The sequence below is a fragment of the Parasteatoda tepidariorum genome, chromosome 3 (genome assembly GCF_982258835.1).
Source record: "Parasteatoda tepidariorum strain Cologne lab strain chromosome 3, Ptep-v5.0, whole genome shotgun sequence".
In the NCBI taxonomy this organism is placed as follows: Eukaryota; Metazoa; Arthropoda; class Arachnida; order Araneae; family Theridiidae; genus Parasteatoda; species Parasteatoda tepidariorum.
Window position 1 is genome coordinate 20,886,941 of NC_141757.1, and position 21,140 is coordinate 20,908,080.

Here is a 21,140-nt window from a genome sequence, read left to right on the forward strand (position 1 = left end):
CTTCATTTAAATGAATTAAACCTACATATAAATTTATGATAATCTCATTATTGTATGTTTAATAGCGACTCCAATTATCTAAGGCTGCTGCAAATTAATTTTTTTAGTTGAAGTCAACTAAAGCAGAGTTCTTTAAAACAAACAGATTTTTTTTGAAAAAAAAAAAAAAAAAATTAGAAATGAAGAGCTTAAGCATTCGTTCAGCGGTTCAGTATATTAGCAGCTCCCAAATGGTGTTCAGCGGAACCCTTGGGTTCCGTGGAAATGTCACATGGGCTCCGAGAGTTAGAACAGGATTATCAGTTGCGAAAACCTGTAATTAAATAATATTGAATTAATTTTTCATTAGCTATTTCATATTGATGTGAACGATTCTCAATATCTATTTTCATCCTTTTTTATTTTAACGAGAACTGTTCAGTTTATTCATTTTTCAGTTTATGCATACAATAAAACTAAATTATGAACTAGACTAGTTGAAACTTTAAGCTAGTAAATTCAACTGTCTGATATAAAACCCAATTTCAATTTTGGTATTGTGAAAGTTTCACGATGAAATCATTTCATTATTAGTTCATTCTTTAAATATTTTCATATTTCGTTCATTATTCGTTCTTTCTTTAAATATTTTCATATTTATTAATAAAATTTTAATTTATTAAATATTCTCAAAATGGCTAATCATCTTAGTTGACTATTTTTCTCATCTGCTTATAAAATTTTTTCAAAAGTCTCGAGATTCCGCTGAAAAAAAAGGTCGATCATTTAGGGTTCCATTGCCGAAAAAAAAATTGGGAACTGCTGGACTACCGACCTGCCGACTCTTCCGGTTTTTCCGGAAGATTTTATTTTTGTATTTAATTTGATAGCAAAAATTATACATTCGCATTTCATTCTTATTTGAAATTTTTTTTTTTAAAAAGGATTTTGACTACCCGTTAAATTTAAATATTTGAAACGTAAAGAATGCCTATTGGCTCTCTGAAAGTGTTGACTAAATTTTAATGAAACCCCAGCTTCTAAACTCAATTGAAATAATATTTCCCTAACACAAGGAAAAAACTTTTTTGAAAAGTGTAAAAGCTGGCAGGTATACAATATGGCTTTATATATAAATATGAAATGTATATATGAAACATAACACAATGATTTAAAATAATTTTTGCTAATTAAAGTTGTTGTTCTAGTTAATTTACGTCGCACTAGAGCTGCACGATGCTATTGGCGACTGTCTGGGAAACACCCCTGAGGATGATCCGAAGACATGCCATCACATATTTGATCCTCTGCAAAGGGGATGGCACCCCCGCTTCGGTAGCCCGACGACCTGCACGCGAAGTCGAGCACTTTACGATAGAATAGTTTAACGAGGACCAATACCGCAATACAACCTCGGTCCCTACGCAGATTGATCCAAGTGGACACCCACCCGCACACTGACCGTAGTCAGTGATGCTTGACTTCCTTGATCTGCTGGGAACCGTGTCTTAACGATCAGTCCACTGCGGGACACAATTAAAGTTAGGTTAAGACATATCAAACAATAGGGAGATTTAGCAACGTCAACTTCCGTACGCTTCCGTAAGTAAGAGTGAAGCAACAGCGAATGCTACGTATTTTAGATGCTACGTATCTTTATGTACTTTATGTTGGCGTGATTTACGCTACAAAGACAAAGCTACAAGCACGTTGTTCACAGCTGTTAAATGTTGTTTTCTGTATTAGCTTGTACAGTAGGGAACCGATTATCCGGAACGATCGGGAGCATCGCTATTCCGGATAACTGATTTTTCCGGTTTTCTGAATAGCTACAAAAAGCCGTTTTTTTTACTGTTAACCCCAACTAAAAAAAAAAAAATATTAGGAAATAATCTTAAAAAGAAGAAAAAACGATGAAATAATACAGTAATGATTATTTCTAAAATGATGGTATGGTAAACATCTTTCAAAAAAGAAAGAAAAATCTTAAAATCTTATGAGGTAAAAAAAAATTTTTTTTTAAAAAAGGCGGGAAAATTTATCGAATTTCGTTCCGGTTTTTTAGTTTTCCGGTTTTCTGATTTCCGGATAACGGGTTTTGTACTGTATAACCTTCGAACTAAAAACATGAACATGGAATGTGAATTTGAAGAAATGTGTTGATGAAATTTAGAAATGTGTTGTGTGATATCACAACAATTGGTTCATTCAATAAAAAAGTGGTTTTATTGGTTTTTGTGGTTATCTATTTGCACAAGTTCCATAAGAAACCAGAGATATCTTCGCTATTTTAAAATTATATTATTATTTATTTTAACTATACAATTTGGTTAAAAGAAGTTAAATAATCAATAGAAGTAAATTAATTGATAGAAGTCCAATATTATTATTTTAAATATTATTATAATTAATAATAATAATTAAACTAAACTCAGCGGCGTGACAGCTCTAGAGGGCCAAGGCCTACTGTGCCCATCTCAGTTTTCTTGACCTTGGGCTTTGGGGTGCAGAAGCAGATGTTCCGGCCAGGTGGTCAGGCGAACGCGGAACCCCCCAGTGTTTAGTTCCCAAGCATGCTTGGGAATCATTTATCGACCCACTGAAGGCTGAGTCAACCTTGCCCGGCCCGAGGATCGAACCAGGGACCTGTGGCACGACAGAGCGAAGCGCTACCGCTCAGCCACCGTTTGTCAATAATTAAAATAAGCTGCATTCTTTATCGCTGAAAAAATCATCAAAATCCATAATTTTCCAAATTTTTCTGCTCACAGATCCGCAGTTTTACGTAAAGCAAAGCATCTTGAATCGTATGCCACAGCTTTTAAGAAATAGTCTACATTCATTGTAACTGTTATGTTTTGATTTTGTGGTCTAAGTTAAAATGACATTCCACAACATTAGCGTTTTTAACTTACTGATTTTTTAAAACATTTCACTAACGTAAGTTTGATATTCTTTCACAGGATATATATATATATATATATATATATATATATATATATATATATATATATATATATATATATATATATATATATATATATATATATATATATATATATATATATATATATATATATATATATATATATATATACATACGAAAATTATAAATACTTTTGTATGAAAACATACCATTGAATTATAATTAGATTTATATTTCAAAGGAGGAGTTATTTTTAGAATCTTGTCTATGCAGTGACTGATCCTTTTCATCTCCATGTCTGTTAGTATTTAATGCGGGAGCGATGGTTTTCGCATGTCTCTTGCTGAATAACGTGTTCCATAAAAGATCTGCCGGAACCATCCGGAGTTTTATCCACACCCCCTCCCTTGTGGAGTGGGGATGTGAACTGTTATAACCACCAGCCTACCTTTAAATAAACCTTTTGAGAACGTATTATGGCTTACGACTGAATTTTTCAAGCTGAACAATGATAACAGGGATGTAACCCTGTTATTATATATATATATATATATATATGCAGAGATGCCAACTGCTCCGGACAAGCCAAAATAATTAGTAAAACGGTAGCTAAATACAAAATAAATTTTGCAAATATTTGGCTATTTTTGCTTGCTTTTTAAAAGGTATAGCACGAAATAAATAATATAAAGAGGTGAATTATATAAGCCTACGAATTGTTTAGAAATAGTGGTGGATAAAAACCCACTAAATTGAATTTATTAAACCAAGAATCACAATTGATAAACTACCAATTTAAAATATATATTTGCTGTCCGGAGCAAGTTGGCATCTCTGTATATATATATATATATATATATATATATATATATATATATATATATATATATATATATATATATATATATATATATATATATATATATATATATATATATATATATATATATATATATATATATATATATATATATATATATATATATATATATATATATATATATATATATATATATATATATATATATATATATATATATATATATATATATATATATATATGTATGAGAGAGAGAGAGATGAGATATTTGTTAAGCTATTAAACTTGTTATTTTTCATTTCAGGGTTGTGTAACTTCAATTGTTTAAAAAAATATGTATATAAATTTAAATTATTATTATGAGTACATCAATAAGAGTATTAACTGTGTAACTCGAAAAGAGCTAGAATAATACTTATAATTAAGTTCCTCAAAATTATTCCTGTGGTCAAACTCACCCCGGTTTTTTGACCTATGTACCCAATGTTCTAGGTGTCACAAAAGATCTGAATAATTTCTCTCCTTATCATATAAACTTAAACAGCTGCAAGTAATGTTAAATTAGAGATCTAGCCTTGTAAAATAATTGCAATTTTTTGCTCTATATTTATAGAAACAACTTTTAGAAAGTAAAATAGTAGAGTTCCAAAAATTACGTAGCAGTGCTAGAGTACAAATTTTTGTAATAAAAATGGTGCACCCTAACTGAGACATATGATTCTTTCATAGGATTCCTAGTATCTAACCTACCCTTTCTTCCCCTATATTTATATTTACTTTGTAAATATGTATCAATGCCTGAAATATCTGAGTACTAAATGTGTGATGATACATAATAACTTTATTCATATTATTAAAAAAAAAGGAGTAAAATTATGATTTTTTTAACTGTATTGTGTAAGGTTATAATTTTTAACTGTGTACATGGGTGGTTCTTCCACCATAGAGTCTCCCATATATTTATAAAACTATGGTACAACAAGGATAAATATCCTGTTATAAGTTTATATACTCGTTGTAGTGAATTACTAATCAGTATTTTTTAGAATTGCCTTTTTTTAATTTACCTGAAATCGAACCTTAGCTTCTCCAATTCCCTGATAGATTGGATCCGATTTAGATTGAGAAAAGTCAGATAAAATTTATAAATTGCACATAAACTTATGCTGATATTTCTTTTTAAGTCAGCGGAGAAAAAAAAAAACAACTTAAAAACAATTAAGAAAAAAATTAAGAAATACAAATTTCCTAGAAGATATTTAAGGAAAGATTAGCTCGATAAAATTTATCACCGTAACTTTCCGGTGAAAAAATGAAAAAGAAAAAAAAAAGTTTTTATTTCTTATTTGTTTTAAGAAGAACTAAAATATCCGTGACTGCTACAAGTTGTAAACAATTGCAACATATATTTTCTTCTGAGTATTTTAGACTGTAAATATTATATATATTATAACAAAAAAAAGATGGTTGTCTTAAATAACCCACTTCTGCAGAAAAATAGATAGAAATGAAATAGCTTTACAACAGTTTTTTCCCTTTTTCCTAGGTTAGTAAGCTGATCAAATTTTTTAAATGAATAAATGAAAATAAGCAAGTAAAATCATATAAACATGACAACGTTTTTCAATTTAAAATAATAATTGCATTATTAATAGTTATGCTCTTTTAAAAGATATTAAAAAAAATAAAGAAAGAAGAAAAGAATTTTTCATAAATGGAAAATACATAAATAAGGATTACATTTTTTCCCAATTCATTCCTTAAATTAGAGCAAACGCAAATATAACTCAGCAAAAATTCAACCTGCTTTATACTCTCTTTATCCACATAGAACTCTATAGAAGTTCTTTGAAAGACGGGCTTAGTAATCAGGCCTTACATTCTGAGAACTCTATTGTGGCCGAAGCGCGCCAAACAATGAAAGTCCCATCAAAAGGGAGGGAAAATGTTTTGTTTTGGCTGCGCATCTTTTCTTTGCCGACGAAAACATTTGTTCCACTGCGCATTCAGATGGCGCTGCGACCAGAGTTTTCGGAATCTTTTGACTTCGGCCGTTCGAATACAGTTTCAGTGTACTGATGACTTTCTGATCGCGTAGAAAAGTGACGAAAAAAATAATTATTGGAAACAGTGTCATTTTATTGAAGCAATGTGCATGCATCTATTTATTTAGTCGCATTTGGATTACCATTTTTAGAATGTGATTTGGAATTATTTTTGATGACGGTGAAGGGTAAGTTCTTTTTCAAATATTGTTTTGAATAAATTAATAATATTATTTATTAATTGCACTTGAAGAAATTTTCAGATCGTTTATTAATTTAAAGGAGTATTTAATATAAAAAGGTGTTTTTTCGCTTAGCCATTTTAGTTTATTCGGCTAAAAGTATGAACAAAGAAAAGTTTCCAGGATTATCAATTCGATTCCTAATCTTGACAGAAAAGAAACTAAGAAATTTGAATATTTTCGTATGGTTTCATATTTAAATTTGTTCTAAAAAGGTTTTAGTGTGTCTTTACGCTTTTAAATTTGCCTAAATCTTGTTTATAAATAAATAATCGAAACAAACAACGTAATAAATAAGATTATTGAATAATTAGAATTGTTGATATAATTATAATCGACATAATATTTAGCATATAGAAATTATTTGATGAAGTCTTACAAATTTGGTCTACCTGAAATTAAATTAATTAACGGATAACTTTATAATTCTTAACACTTGCGTGAATATAAGATGGAATGTATATTTATAGAGAGTTTAACATCATAATTGGTTTAACAAAAATTTTACTATTCTTAACTTTTGTCATCTGTAGATGAAATAGTTTAACGATTAACTTTTAGATTCGTCAGTTTGTGATCATCGGGAAAAAATGGATGAATACAGAGCTTTTAAATCACAAACCTTTGCCCTTATTGGCTGAAACGGATTAACGGATGACTTTTACGATTCACAACTCTGAATATAATCAGAAAACAAGAATTTTGAGATTCTCAACTTTTGTTTACTTCAAATGAAATAGATAAGGATAACTTTAAGATTCTTCAGATTAATAACTCTGGTAAAAGAACTTAAATTTTTAACTCCTGTGGTCTCACTTAAATAAGGTAGCAAAATTTTAAAATTCGAAACTCTTGTCATCATCAGGTGAAATGGGTTAATAGATTAATAACTCCGGTGATTATTGTATAAAGTGGCGAAACAAAAAACTTCCGTTTCAAAATTCCGTTTTCAAATTTTCATGAAATCTACTTTTTATAATCAAATGAAATTTATAAAGTATAAAGATTCATTATCATGTTGTTACTTGATAAATTTTTGATTCAAGCGTAAAATAATTTTTAATCGAGCTGTTTCTACTAACATCAAAGCTTTCGCTTTTTCATTATAAAAACTGTTAAAAAATTGACATGCAAACTTTATAACTTCCGACAATAATTTAAAATTTGTCTTCACTGCGATTACCACGAAGTGTTTAATCTATTTTTCGGATTTGGGTTTGAAAATTGGCGATGAGAAAAAAAATTTCGAAAATGGGAGCTTTTTAAAATATTTTGTTAAAAACCACATTTTTTCTTCTTCAATTTAAAATTAAAATCTTCTGTACCTAGACGGAATTTAGTTTGTTTTCAATCAAGATGGGAGATCGTTTTAAAACTGAGTTATAGTAAAGAAAAGCGGTTTCGATTGATTTATAGTAAATAAATATTATAAGTTTGTCTAGTTTATACAAAAGGTATCATCTTTAAAACATTAAATTGAAAGAAATAATTTGAGTTAAAAATAGATTTGGAAATATTCTGAAGTGCTTAATACTAATTAATTTTTAAGCAGGATCTTTCAAAAAATTTTTTTTCCGATGTGTTAATCTATCCATATTGTGATTAGAGGTATTTAATCTTAAATTCTAAGCTACTTCTTGTGACCTGAGACCGGGATAGCCTGGTAGGCCGGGCGCTGGACTCTCGCTCGTGAGAGTTTGAATCCAGACTCCCGAAGATTCCCAGTTTAGTAAATGGTGTCTGGTGCACGTTAAATCTGTTGGGTCACAAAGTCCTCCATGTTCCCCTAACAAATTATACCTCTGGTTCACGTCAAAATTACGGTCTGTGGATGAATGGGTCCACGCCGTACAACAACTTTTTATGATCTGTTACTCCCTGGTGGCGATCGCATTAGCAAACTACACACCACTCAAACATGGCACCTTGTCCCATTATGTTTACGGTACCTAGTCCCATTATGTCTCTTTAAACAGCCATGACGAGAATCCCATGTAATTTCATCCCTTATCAAATGACGTGGTCAGCGTCTGAGATGATATCCCTCTCTCCAAACTTCCACACCATAAATAATGAGAGGACTTGCTGCCACAACAGATTTAACGTGCGCCTTGTTTGTTGGACGTTGGCTGATCGGACTTTGCGCATGAAAACATTGAAAGTTAGATTGAATAGTTGAAAAGCTAGTAGCACAGAGCGCCTAACGCTAAATGTGTAGGTAGCATTATTTCTTCATCTGAGCTTAAGGTGATAAGACGTCCTCAAGTCTTGAGCACAGCCCTCAAATTTCCTTTGTTATTCTCAAAAACTTTTAGATTCTTTGACGGCAGAAACTGTTCCCGAATTTTAGCAGGTGTTACCAAATAACTTCGAATTTCTCCGAAAATTTTTGCTCTTTTTTTATATATATGCAGTAAAATTTGAAAAAAAAGAGAAAAAAAAACGTACTGATATTAACAGATGAAAACGCTATACTCATCTGAAAATAATTTCAGCAAAAAATTAACAAATATTAATAATCATGTACTTAACCATTTATTTACTTTACGTGTGCGTTTGAATGCAAAATATTATATAATATTTCAAAACGGTGCTGAGTAAGGAAATAAAGTTTGATGAAGTTAGTTACCTGATATTAGTTACCAATTTAAAAACAAAAAATCTTTGCTGTACATATAAATTAATATTTTCCATATATGTATGGATTACTTGAATTCATAATGTGCTTCGAGGAAGCTCCGCTGATTTGTTCTCAAATCATGGTTTGTAAATCTCTTCACCTTACCTTAGCCAAAGCTGCGCTGTTCAAATACTTTTCTTACGTTTGTTGTGTTGCCGTAAAGTTAGGCCGCTAAAGTAAGACCGTTTATTTTACCATCTAGTAGTTTTGACCATACTTTTTTTTTTCAATGTGATATGCACGGGGTTGAATATTATTTAAACTGAAATGGCTGCAAAAATTTTCAATTACTATAGTAATTAGTTTATCATCATTTGAATATTCTTCAGCGGGCTCTTGAGAGTCCTAATCATATATTTTTTGCATAAGTGATTTGCATAAAAATGCGACACATTTATGTAAAAGTTGAAAGTTAAAGTAAATATGAAGTATTCTTAACCATTGCTGATATTTTTACGGCTTCCTTTACAAATTTTTTTGGGGGATAAAATTATATTTTTCATTTATTAACCTATTACTGCAAAATTTTTCAGTGTTAAATAAAAAGGCGTTACATAAAAAAATTTATATTTTCTATTATTAGAGTAAAAGTAATTCATTTACGTCGCACTAGAGCTGCACTATGGGCTATTGACGACACTCTGGGAAACATCCCTGAGGATGAAGACATGCCATCATAATTTTGATCCTCTGCAGAGGAGAGGGCACCCCCTCTTCGGTAGCCCGACGACCTGCATGCGAAGTCGAACACTTGACGGTAGAACAGTTTAGCGAGGACCAACACCGCACTCCCTCGGTCCATACGCAGTCTAATCCAAGTGGTCGCCCACCCGCACACTAACCGCAGCCAGTGATGCTTGACTTCGGTGATCTCCTGAGAACCGTGTCTTAACGATCGGTCCACTGCGGGACTTAATCGGAGAACCCTCCATCGGATCGGATCGGAAAACCCACCATAGTATAAAAATGCCTTAAATTTATTTTAGAAAAATAAAGTATATCTAATATATTATGGTGTACAAGAACGTCTTAATTTTGCAAAATAAACTTTGAGAATGGAAGAAATTGAGTTACGAGGTTGCTATACCGCGGGAAAAGCCATTCATGACAAATTCTCTTTCCCCTACATAATTAATTTAAACGTTGAAGTATAGAAACAGCGAGTTAAGGTAAACCAAGTTTCCACAAAGTTTCAAATACTAAAATTGTCTTTAAAAATATCGAAATGTGCAAACAAATTATGTCAGGATTACTTAGGATTATATAGTAGAAAAATTGTCTTTCAATAACTTGTTTGTATATTGATATTTTGAAAACACTTCGGAATTTGAAACTTCACGCACTGTTAATTTTCTGGAAAAAATGGTTAAATAACAATTTACGTAATCGTTTTTTTTATCATATTCAAACAAAACAGTCAAATAGTCATAAATAATAAGATATTCAAACAGTTAACTGGGAGAAAAAAACCTTTATTAATTTCTTTCACCGGATACGGTTTAAACAGTCAGAATTTTATCGCACCAACTAGATCTTGGCTGCTAGGGTGTTGCGCCAATATCTCGCGGGTTCTTCACAGGCCGAAAACTCCGTGTACAAAATGGTGACTGGTGCACTCTTAATGTGTCGGGGTCACTAAGTCCTCCAAGTTCCCATAACAAATCAATATCTCTGGGGTTACTGGATCGGAGATTGATCGTGCTCTGGTTTAGGTCAAAATTACTATCTGCGGATGGATGGATGGTGTGTGAATGTGTCTCCCTATAAAACGGGATGTGACGTATGTATGTTGTATCCGGATCATCGTCATAGATATTTCTATATATTCTATATTCTTCATCAATAGCCCATTGTGCAGCTCTAATGCGACGTAAATAGAAGTACCAGTACAAACTAGATCCACCTAATGAAGCCACTTATTTTCATGCAGATGGGTACATATTATAGCCGAGAGGGTTCAATCTCATGACCGACAGAACGGGGGTTCGATAACCAGCGTTGACACCACAATATTTCCTCCATTTCTTCAACGCATGAAGAGTTTTCAATGTTCATCACTCTCTAATTTGTGACCCTGGACTGTTAAAATGCGATATTCTCATTCACGCATAGATGGCAGATTTTGAAATCATGCTAGTGACAAATGGGTAAAAAACAGCATAGCTTTGTATTCATGATTTTTTAATCATACTAGTAGTAAACGGTTTGAACACGGTAAAAGTAAAAAAATAAATGCTCTTTACCTTAAACTTTATGGTTAATTTAATAGACAGATTGCTGCCGGTTATTTTACCGTAGTTTTAGAACGAAAGTTCTAACAGTGTGGTTTGCTCCAGATTTACCTGAACTTTTTTTCCGTACTTAAAAGTTTAAAATACAATGGAGTTAAAACTGAAATCTGAATTGAAATTTTTATCCCGCGATACAGTGCCCTCTTATTTAAAAAAAAGAATTATAATAAATTAAAAAAAAAATTAAGACGCAGAACACTGGTGCCAAAGACGCGAAATTTTAGATCGTTTTTGTTATATCACAATTGTGTTATGTATTCTTCAATGTAACTGAGTGCATTATATGCATGCTAAATAAGTATAATATGCTACAATAATACGCGTAAGGTTCTTAGTACTAATACAATTGATATATTCTTTGATATAGAAATGATTTAGTTATAGAAGTGAAAAACTATTTATTTATTTAGAAAGTTTGGTCAATTTGAGTTTGAGTAACGAGTTTGTTCAACTTGACTAAATTGTCGAATACGGAGTATGACTCCTGAAACGATTTTCAATTTTTGTTACGAAAGGGAATGAATTTTTTCCATCTACGAAAGAATTAGCATATTTTTAGAAAATATTTTTGCTAAATGGAGTATAAATTAGAGTTAAAATAATTTTGCTCGCCGCAACGTATAAATGATATAAGCAGATACATTAAAGGTTAGAAAACCTAATGATTACGCTTTAAAGTTCTGATAAATGTTTTTTTATAATATTTCTTACTGTTTTAAAAATTTCCTTTTTAGTTCACTATCACTGAAAAAAAAAAACATAAGTCTAAAGTGCGTAATAAATCGAATGATAATCGAAAAAGTGATAGAAATTTTTGTAGAAATCCAATTTTTTTTATTTGTAGAGCTTCTCTTAGAAAATTTTTGTTACTACAATTTTTCAAGTTGTAATTTTCAAGTTTTTAAACTTTTTCTTTTGACTTATTGATGATTCAAAGACGATATTTTTTCGTATTATCAAAAAGAATAAACTAGAAAAAAAGATATGCGGTGTAGAAAAAAAGATATGCGGTGATAAAACGTTGCATAGCGTTTGTCGGACTAATTAGATAAGCTGTAGACTTGTCAATGCATTTTCAAAAGTTTAACTGGCTTGCAATTGAACACCTATGGAGTGGGAGTAAGGGAAGGATTACTTTCTGCAAATACATGTAGGTCCATGTCCATGACCAGCTACCTTTTTTATTTTCATTTTTATGTCTTTTTCTTTCTTCCGTTTTTTCTCCCATCAAAATTGGTTTAGTAGCGTGGTTCATTTTTTTGCAAATTTCTGTAGGCAATAGCCATTTTTAATTCTTGTACATTTAAACTAGTTGTGATCAGGGTTGGGGTTTTGGACGTCCTAAACTGGTTTTGGACAGGACACGTGGGTTTTACTGTCTTAAACTGGGTTTTACTGTCCTAGACTGGGTAAAACTGTCCTAAACTGGGTAATACTGTCCTAAACTGTCTTAAAGTGTCCAAAACCTTGAACTTTGTTAAAAGGTAAAAATTCTATAGGTGTAACCATTGTACACATAATAATTACATGTATCAATAAATATTTGATATTTTTTATACAATTTACTATAACTTATTAAAAGAAAATAATATAATATAATAGGAAAAGGCTTAAAATTATTTTTGAAGCTCCACAATTCAGTGAACAACAAAAGTGAATACCTAATCCTTTAAATATAACTATGATTTTAATACTGATAAATAATATTTATGCATAAGGATAAATATGGCAATATTAAAAATAATAATTTTTCTTAAAAAAAATACTAAATTTGTTAAAAAATTAACCTTTTATTTTTCACAATATTTTTTTTAAAAAAATTTGATAATTTCTGCATCACAGGATGATAAAAAAGACATCTATTTAAAAAAAAATTGTTTTTAAATATAAATACATTAGTTTAAATTGAAAATGCAAAATAACTGAAAAATGTATTAACAGTTTTGAAGGGCATAACATCAGTTTCAGTTACTGACACTGATGTATCACCCCTATGCTAAAAGAATTGAACATGAATGAAATAAAAGTATTCTTGAATAGTACTATAAATAAATAAACCTGTTTATGACGAACCAAGCACTTAGTCCCTAATATTTTAACCTGTATGGCAAGGTCAAACTTCAGTTATGTACTATTGAATGAGAGGACCAATTGAACTAGATTACTGATTAATCTTCCTTTGTTTAAATTGAAGAGTCAAACAATATTAATAAAACATTATACTTTTAAAAACAAATATTCTCTAGTATATTTAATTATCAATATGTTATTAGTTCTATGTTTATTTTACCTCTTAAATATTGTTCAGATAAAATTGTGACATAATTTGAGTAAAAGGGTTTTGGACAGTTTAGGACAGTTTTGGACAAAGGGGTTTTGGACAGGACGGTTTAAACCGTGGATTAATCCATTCTGTCCTAAACCTTGCCAACCCTGGTTGTGATTTTTACTTAACTCGCAATTAAATAAAATATTTATTAAAAAAAAATCCCCCTGTGATTTTCAAATACTGAGAACCAATCGTCATAGTTCTACAGTTTAACCTCAAATATGATAAAATAATAGAGCTAACTGATTATTAGTAACAAAATCAGACAGAAAAATTTAATTTATTTGGAAAAGCATACCCTTTTTTTGTAGATTTGAGTTGCTTTCGACCATTAAAATAAGGGAATAGAGACAGTTCAGAAAATATGACCAAAATAGGTTGATCAGGCGGAGTTATCGAAAGATAAGGTTTTTAATGTTAATTTAATATTTTGCAAATTTCGTATTTTTTGCCTAAAAAAGGGGTATGTTTATTCGGAGATTTATTGTTGACTGCCAATGGGAAAAATAATTAGCTTAAATTATGCAGGTAATTATATAGGCTTTAATCTTTTCTAATCACTTCAACCAGAATTTTCCTCCACTTTGTTGCTTATCAAAACTTCAACCACTATTTGGTGCAAACTATCACACGCAACATTAAAGTGAAGAAAATAATAAATTTAGTAAAGTAGTGTAAAATCCAAGTATTTTAGGCGGGCTAAGTGGGCGGTTTTCGCGGTTTTCCTCTCCATGTAACGCAAATACAGATTAATTCCATCAAAAAGTCCTCCACGAAGACTAGTTTGTTCCAATGCTTGATCCAGGGGTTCGCTTGTCTTCTGGATTGGGTTTAAAGTTACAAGGCTTCGGAATTGAACATTGCTAGTCGTAAACTCAGAATTCTGTCGGTTGTTCAACGCCTGTTATTAAGTAAAGTTATATTAAAAATAACATGTCGAGTTTTTTCGCCGAATTCTGTTTATAAAACTGCAATTAACTTTACACTAGCCTGGTGCTTGATCTTTAATTTTGTTTAATTTAAAATGAAGAACTTGGGGTGAATCTATTTTAATAAGAGACTTTTATTACCCTTAGAATTCACTGGAATTTTTTTTGTTGTTTCAAATGACACAAAAATAAAATTTTTTGTTTTTGACTTAGCTTGAAAAACGAGGTTTTTAATTTTTTTTAAAAATTTTTACTTTGATTGAAACTTAGTTGGGGGCTCATCAGACCATAACCTTCGTAATCACCTGATGTTCAATTCATTCCACTTTTTTTTAAAGAGCTCAGATAATTTACGAGTAAACTATGTAAAATTAAAAAAATTTTCAAAATATAAAAACACATGAAAATAGTGGAAATATCATTCAGGATTACACGAATGAAGAGTTCATTTGAATGAAGAATTGCTGTTCTGTACAAAAAAAAAAAAAAAAAAAAAAAAAATTAACGCTAGTAAGATCAAGATTTTTTCTTTGTAAGATTCAAACTATTATTTTTTAATTTTTAAATCCCCTCACAATTTGCCTGCATTTTGAGAATTTGAAAAAAAAAAAAAAGCCATTACCATTAAGGCTTTCTCCTACGGTACCGCGTCTTCTTAAGTTCACATAGTTGATAATAAAGCAGGGAGTTCGTAAATGTTTTAAAGTGACGATCGTTTTTGAAATATTAATGAGTTGTTCAGATGCAATTGGAGAAGAAATGAAATAAAACAAACTAAAATAAATGCAAATGTTGCAAAATCAGACACAAAAACTTTCTTAATCAGAAAAAAATGTCTACATGAAAAAACCAACCTTAATTATCTTTCAGTAAACGTCTTCAAAATTTTTTTAGATCCGTAAATTTTGAAAAAGTAATTTAATTCTTAACTGATTCAAACCTTAAGGGACATATATGTCATAATATCCCATCAAACTTTCCAAATAGACTATAAAGCAAAATAGACTATAAAGCAAAATAGATTATAGGCAAAATAGACTATAAAGCAAATAGACCAATTTTAACAATAGATTTGCACATAAGTCTTTTGATCTTTTCTTCTTCTACTTGGATTGTTTCATTCTATTTTATAACTGTCGTTGAACAGTCGACCCAATATTTGTTTTACAATTACTAATGTTCAATTCCGTAGCCTTGTAATTTTGAACCCACTCCAGAAGACAAGGGAACTCCTGGATCAAGTATTGGGAGAAATTTGTCTTCGTAGAGGACTTTTTTTAGGAAACACATTTGAGTTACACGGCGAGGAAAACCACGAAAACCTCCCGCGGCAGACCAGACTTGCAAAGAGACTCTAATCCTTGATATTTATACTACTGGGGATACTTTTAAGCCATCACTGTGGTCGGCGTGTGCCGATGGCAGAATTCGTATTCAGCAGTCATCGCTGGGATTCGAACCCGGTTCACCTCATTACAAGGCGATCCCCCCTTGAACGCTTTGTCGCCTGAGCCCCCACGGCCCTACTTGGATTATTGGCAGCACTTGTAAAACTGTTATGACGGCATACGACATATTTGGAAGAAATTACATATTGGTGAGTATGTATGCATCATTTGAGGAAAATAGCTTAAATAGAGCTAAGAAAAAGTAAATGCCGTAATATAAGTATTATTTATATATCCTTTATGTGGGTTTGAATATATATATATATATATATATATATATATTAGTAATTTGAGCTTACTGAGGGACATTCCTGTTTGCAGCACACCAACCTCCATGATTGCTACGCAATAAATTTTGTTTCTTAGCTTAAAATAGTTTTACTACTATAATTAAGTAATATAATTTTTAAATAAAAATATAACTCAAAATTTGGGAAAAATTACATTTAGAGAAATTTTAAATAATAGTTTACTTTCGTAAAGAAAGAGTTTGAATATTTTTTCTTGAAGGAGTTAAAAAATATTGTAGAATAAAAAAAATTGAATAGATAAGTGAACATAAATTTTGGTTCATGATAAGTTGAGTCTTTTTTTTAAAAAATGTATTCATAAAATTGCACTGCTAGAGTAAAAGTCAAAAAGCAAAACACAGGGTTGGTTGCGCTTCGTGACGTAAAAATGAGCAGGGTTTTATAATTTGCCTAATTTTGCTGACCAGGTGGGAGGAGGAAAATATCCTTGCTTAATATTTGAACGGCCCCCTACGCTGGTGAACTTCCCCTCCACCCTTACGACACACCACGCTTTTAAGATCTATTTGTGCAGTGCACATAAAACATTTTAAAACAATCCCTTTATTAAAACATCATTTAAAATTAAGACCTTATTGTTATAACGAATTTGATGAATTCACAATCCTAATATTATTTCGCTCTTAAAGCAGGCTTTCATAATAAATTCAATCTACATTGTTTGGTGCTCGATCTGATTGCGATTGGTAAATACCATTTAATAACTAGCCTTTAACTCTAATTTATAATAATATAATTCACTCTTAAACAACATAATTTTATATCTGTTATAAGTTTAGATACCTATTTAAATATATTTAGTTACCGATTTAAATATTTTTAGCTTTTAACCTTTAATTTGGAATAATAATCCAAATTTAAAAATGACATAATAGTTGATATAAAGCGACATAATAATTTAAAAAGGTTAATAAGTTTAGATACTAATTTAGATGATGTGTTAATGTTTAAAATATTTCGTAATAAGGCAATATCATAGATTACGTCATAATAAAGAAACACAATTTTTAAGTTTTAAGCTTTTTATTTGGAATAATAATCAAAGTAAAAAAAGAATCATCAGCATAATAATAGATAAATAACGTAATATAAAGCAACATAATAATTTAAAACGCTGTTAATAAGATGCCGATTTTAATATGTTTATCGTAACATGTTTAGTTATAACATAATATCATAGATTATGTTATAGTATGTAAACAACACTTTTAGTTTTAAGTATTTAGTGCTGGAATAACAATCAAAATAATAATAATAATAAAAATAATAAGAAGAAAAAGAATAAAAGCGGCTTTTATTTGCAAAAATAAATATTAAAAAAAAATCTTTAAATTAGGGATAAAAAATATTTTATAGGTAAACATTAAATATATTTAATTTTTATCAAATATTAACATCCTAAAAAATCAACATTCATCTGAAAAACTGGATCATACCGCGTGATTCTCAGGTTAATAAGAATGTGCCAACGACAATGGAAAACTGTTTTAAGTCATTGCGTTTTAATGTTTCATTGAGATATAGCTGGATCGTTAAATATTGCGAGCTCCTTAATTATTAAAAAAAGTATTTTAACGAAATCGGGACACTTGGCAGTTATATAATGTATAGAGTAAACTAAAATAATACTTTTAGAATGTGTGTTAAGCACTTAATTTCGTGTTATTTAAATGACAGAGTACGAAGCTTTTGAATTCCTGTAAAATGATGTTTAAAGGTTTAATGAATTGAACAACTCATTGATATGGAAATAGTTTTATTATTCGATGACACGTTGTCGAAATATGACGACATATCGTGAGAAAAAGAAAATTTCAATTTAATGGCGGACAATAAAGGGTGTTGCCAGCCATCTTTTACAATAACATATTTTCAGCTTAATTCAACAATGGACAATTTCCTAACTTAGTCAGTCTGGCGCTCTTGACACAGTTTCCGTCTTTGCTGCAGAATTCAGGTGATATTTAAAAAAAAAATTGGAATCATTAGTAGTTTTATTCTATTTATAAATTTTTCTGGAAATTCTATTATATAACAATTGATTAATTTATTTTTTCAAAAAGAGTAGTATTATTTAAACTTTAAAAGCTTATTAATCTAAGTTTCGGGCAACATAGCAACAAAATTTTTTTTTTAATTGATGATGTTTTTATTAGTGTGTTTTGCAAAGATTCTTCACAAAGAACAATTACTTTTCTAACGAAAATTGTTGGAACTTTGAAATGGATAAATAAATTTTAACAAAATTATTATTTTTTTTAAAAAAAATGCTAATTTGGTGAGAGTTTTAAGCTTAGTAATCCTGAGAAATGTTCTCTCTGTTGTTCGCCAAAGTAAAAAAAATTAAGTTGTTGTATATTTAGCCGTTATCAACATTAAGCTACTGTTCGCCAAAGAAGAAAAAATCCACAGTTTAAATGTTAATAGCCTTAACGAGCCTTAGCGGAGTTAAATTGCCTTAAATGCGATGCACAACTTTATACGTATTTCAATTATATATTCCATCTTGCTGCAATAAGCTGTCTAAGCTTTTAGAATAGGAAAATAATTCAGATATTTAAAAACAGTCACAATATTTTCTTCTTTTTTTTTTAACTGCCAATTTGGTGAGAGTTTTCTACCACGATGAAAATTATTAAAATTGAGGAATAATTGCTTTTTCTTTGCAAATTTTTAAGATCCCAGACAATGGAGTAATTTTTCAAATATTAAAGAGCTCGAACAAACACTCTTTTCATTTTTTCAAAACTGTAGTATTTCTTCCTATTCACATTTTGCGCTATTTTCATAAATGAAGGGTGGTGATGATTGGAAACGGACAAATTTTAACCTAACAGTCATCTATAGGTGCTACTAACTCACATCAATCACAATAACAGCTCTGAAGTACAGCATTTCATGCGATGGCAAAGGCTCCGAAAAACAGCCTTTTGAAGGAGCTCTTTAAAATTCTTTCGAAAAATTCATACATCCACCCATAGTGTAGAAAATAATCCATTTAAAGACTACTGTCTTTCTATCTATACTATACTATCTTTCTACACTATACTTTATACGTATACTATCTTTCTCAAAAGAATTGTCTGAACTTAGGGATGAAAAAATATCTTAACTATGTAATGAAAAAATTTCACTTACCTGCAAACTTCAGATAGGAAAATTGGACATGTTTTGAGAGCTTTAAAAATGTTAAAGTTTAACCCTTTAATGGCCACTTATCTTTAGTAAAGGTAAAGTATTTTTGGAATTGAAATTGATATAAGAATAGTAATTGTTATAAGCAAATAAACTAATTTAGCTTATAAAAAATTAATCTAAATTTTAATGCCATTTTTTTGGTGGTAAGTAAATTTACCACGACATATTAGGAACTTATCGACTTTTATTTTTTTTTATTTGTAAAATAAATTTTATAAATGCTACGAACTTCAAAAGGAATTATGTATTTTATAACTTTTATACGTCTTCTTAAACTAACAAATGGTTACCAATTTTATTCAAACGCACTTCAAGAAAGCTGAAGTAATTAACAAATGGAAACCTAAATTAAAAGTGGTAAAAAAGTTCATAATGGACTTTAAAAAGTGGTAGTAAGTATACTTACCAGGGCCTTAGAAGGAGTTAAGTGGTAGCTTTAGAGCATGGAAGGCCAACGCATGGCACGCTTGCCCCAATGTAGGATTTTGTTCCGTTAAACAGGCATTTCAAATGTTTGATTTTGACCATATTTTTCTGAGACTTAAAAATCGCATTTTCTGCCGCTATTTAAAGTTTGGGAAGCAGAAAATTAAATATGGTTTTCCTTAATGATGGCCCTTAAAATATATTTGTATGATTCTCTTACAAATGAACAAATTGAGGGTTGTAAATTAATATTTAAGCTAGGATAAAAAAAAATATTAGTGAAATACAGCAAATTACTATTGTGGAAAGTAGGAGCACAATACGAAAAAAAAAAAAAAAAACGGGAACACCTTAATAACTTTTATCTAATGATTGGATATTTGCTCACTAGGTCTCAGTCTTAGTAGTTCGAGGGCCAAACCTTAAATATGCTAATTATTTAGCGTAAGTGATATTTTAATTTAGAAATTCAGAAGCAAGAGTATACTTTCTCCAAATAAACAAATCTTTCTTTATTTTGAAATTTTGAAATTTTTTTTTTTTTTAATTTCATAACCGGCGTTGAGCAGTCGACTCAATTCTGAATTTACGTCTACCAGTGTTCAACCCCGTAGCCTTGTAATTTTAAACCCAATCCAGAAGACAAGGGAAGTCCTGGAGTACATTGAGGCAAACTAGCCTTCATCTAGGACTTTTTAATTGAATTTGCCCGCATTTGCGTAACATGGAGAGAACTACGAAAACCTTCCATGGTTAGCCCAATTGCAAGGGAATTCTTTTTAATGACAATTATGATATTTTTCATATCTACGAATGATGATATTTTGCGTCATCACTGTGGTCGGTGCCAACCGTGAGTAGAATTCGTATTAAACAGCCAACCTGTCGAACCTGGGTCACCTCATTGGGAGGCAAACACTCCATCCCCTGAGCCACCGTGCATTACGATACCTGGTCCGGAAACATCTCTGAGGATAATCTGAATACATGCCATCGCTATTTTGATCCTGAGGTTGTGGTGACGTGCTCTGGTAGCTGGATGACCTGCAGTAAAACAGTTTAACGAAGACGGATTCCGCACATTCTTGATCCCTTCGCAAGCTGTTCAAAAACGGCTACCCAACCGCTTACTGACCGCTGCCAGTGATGCTCGATGATTTAGGGGGAGTCTGGTTTTGAGATCAATGTTCTCTCTCATTATTAATCATCTTATTATTAATCATCTTATTATTAATCATCTTATTAATTAATCAAAATTTGTTTGGATATCAAAGAAAAAAAAAGATTTACAAATTTCATGACACTATCTAAACTTCTTGTGAAGGTCTAATCCACCAAACAAGTCTTGCCAAATATTTCAATTCAAAGCGCTTTCATAAGCAGAGATTGTTAGGATGAGCTCTGTTTTTTGTTAGCAGAGTTTATTTACATTCAGTACATTACTTACTTGCTAAAATGTATTAATAAACCCTAAATTTCAAAACAAACCTTATTTTTTTCTAGACTTAAAAAGGTC

At 30.5% G+C, this 21,140-nt stretch overlaps 1 long non-coding RNA gene across 3 annotated transcripts in view; it reads left to right on the plus strand.

Moving 5' to 3' along the window:
- Positions 1–5,567: 5,567 nt before the first annotated feature.
- The window catches only part of LOC110282747 (uncharacterized), a 386,528-nt gene continuing 370,955 nt past the window's right edge, over positions 5,568–21,140 (plus strand). The window contains exon 1 of one of the 3 annotated variants that reach the window (XR_015432450.1): positions 5,568–5,958. This is a non-coding gene — a long non-coding RNA (uncharacterized LOC110282747). The remainder of the gene's footprint in view (positions 5,959–21,140) is intronic. The other 2 variants (XR_015432449.1, XR_011636063.2) reach the window with 2 other exon arrangements.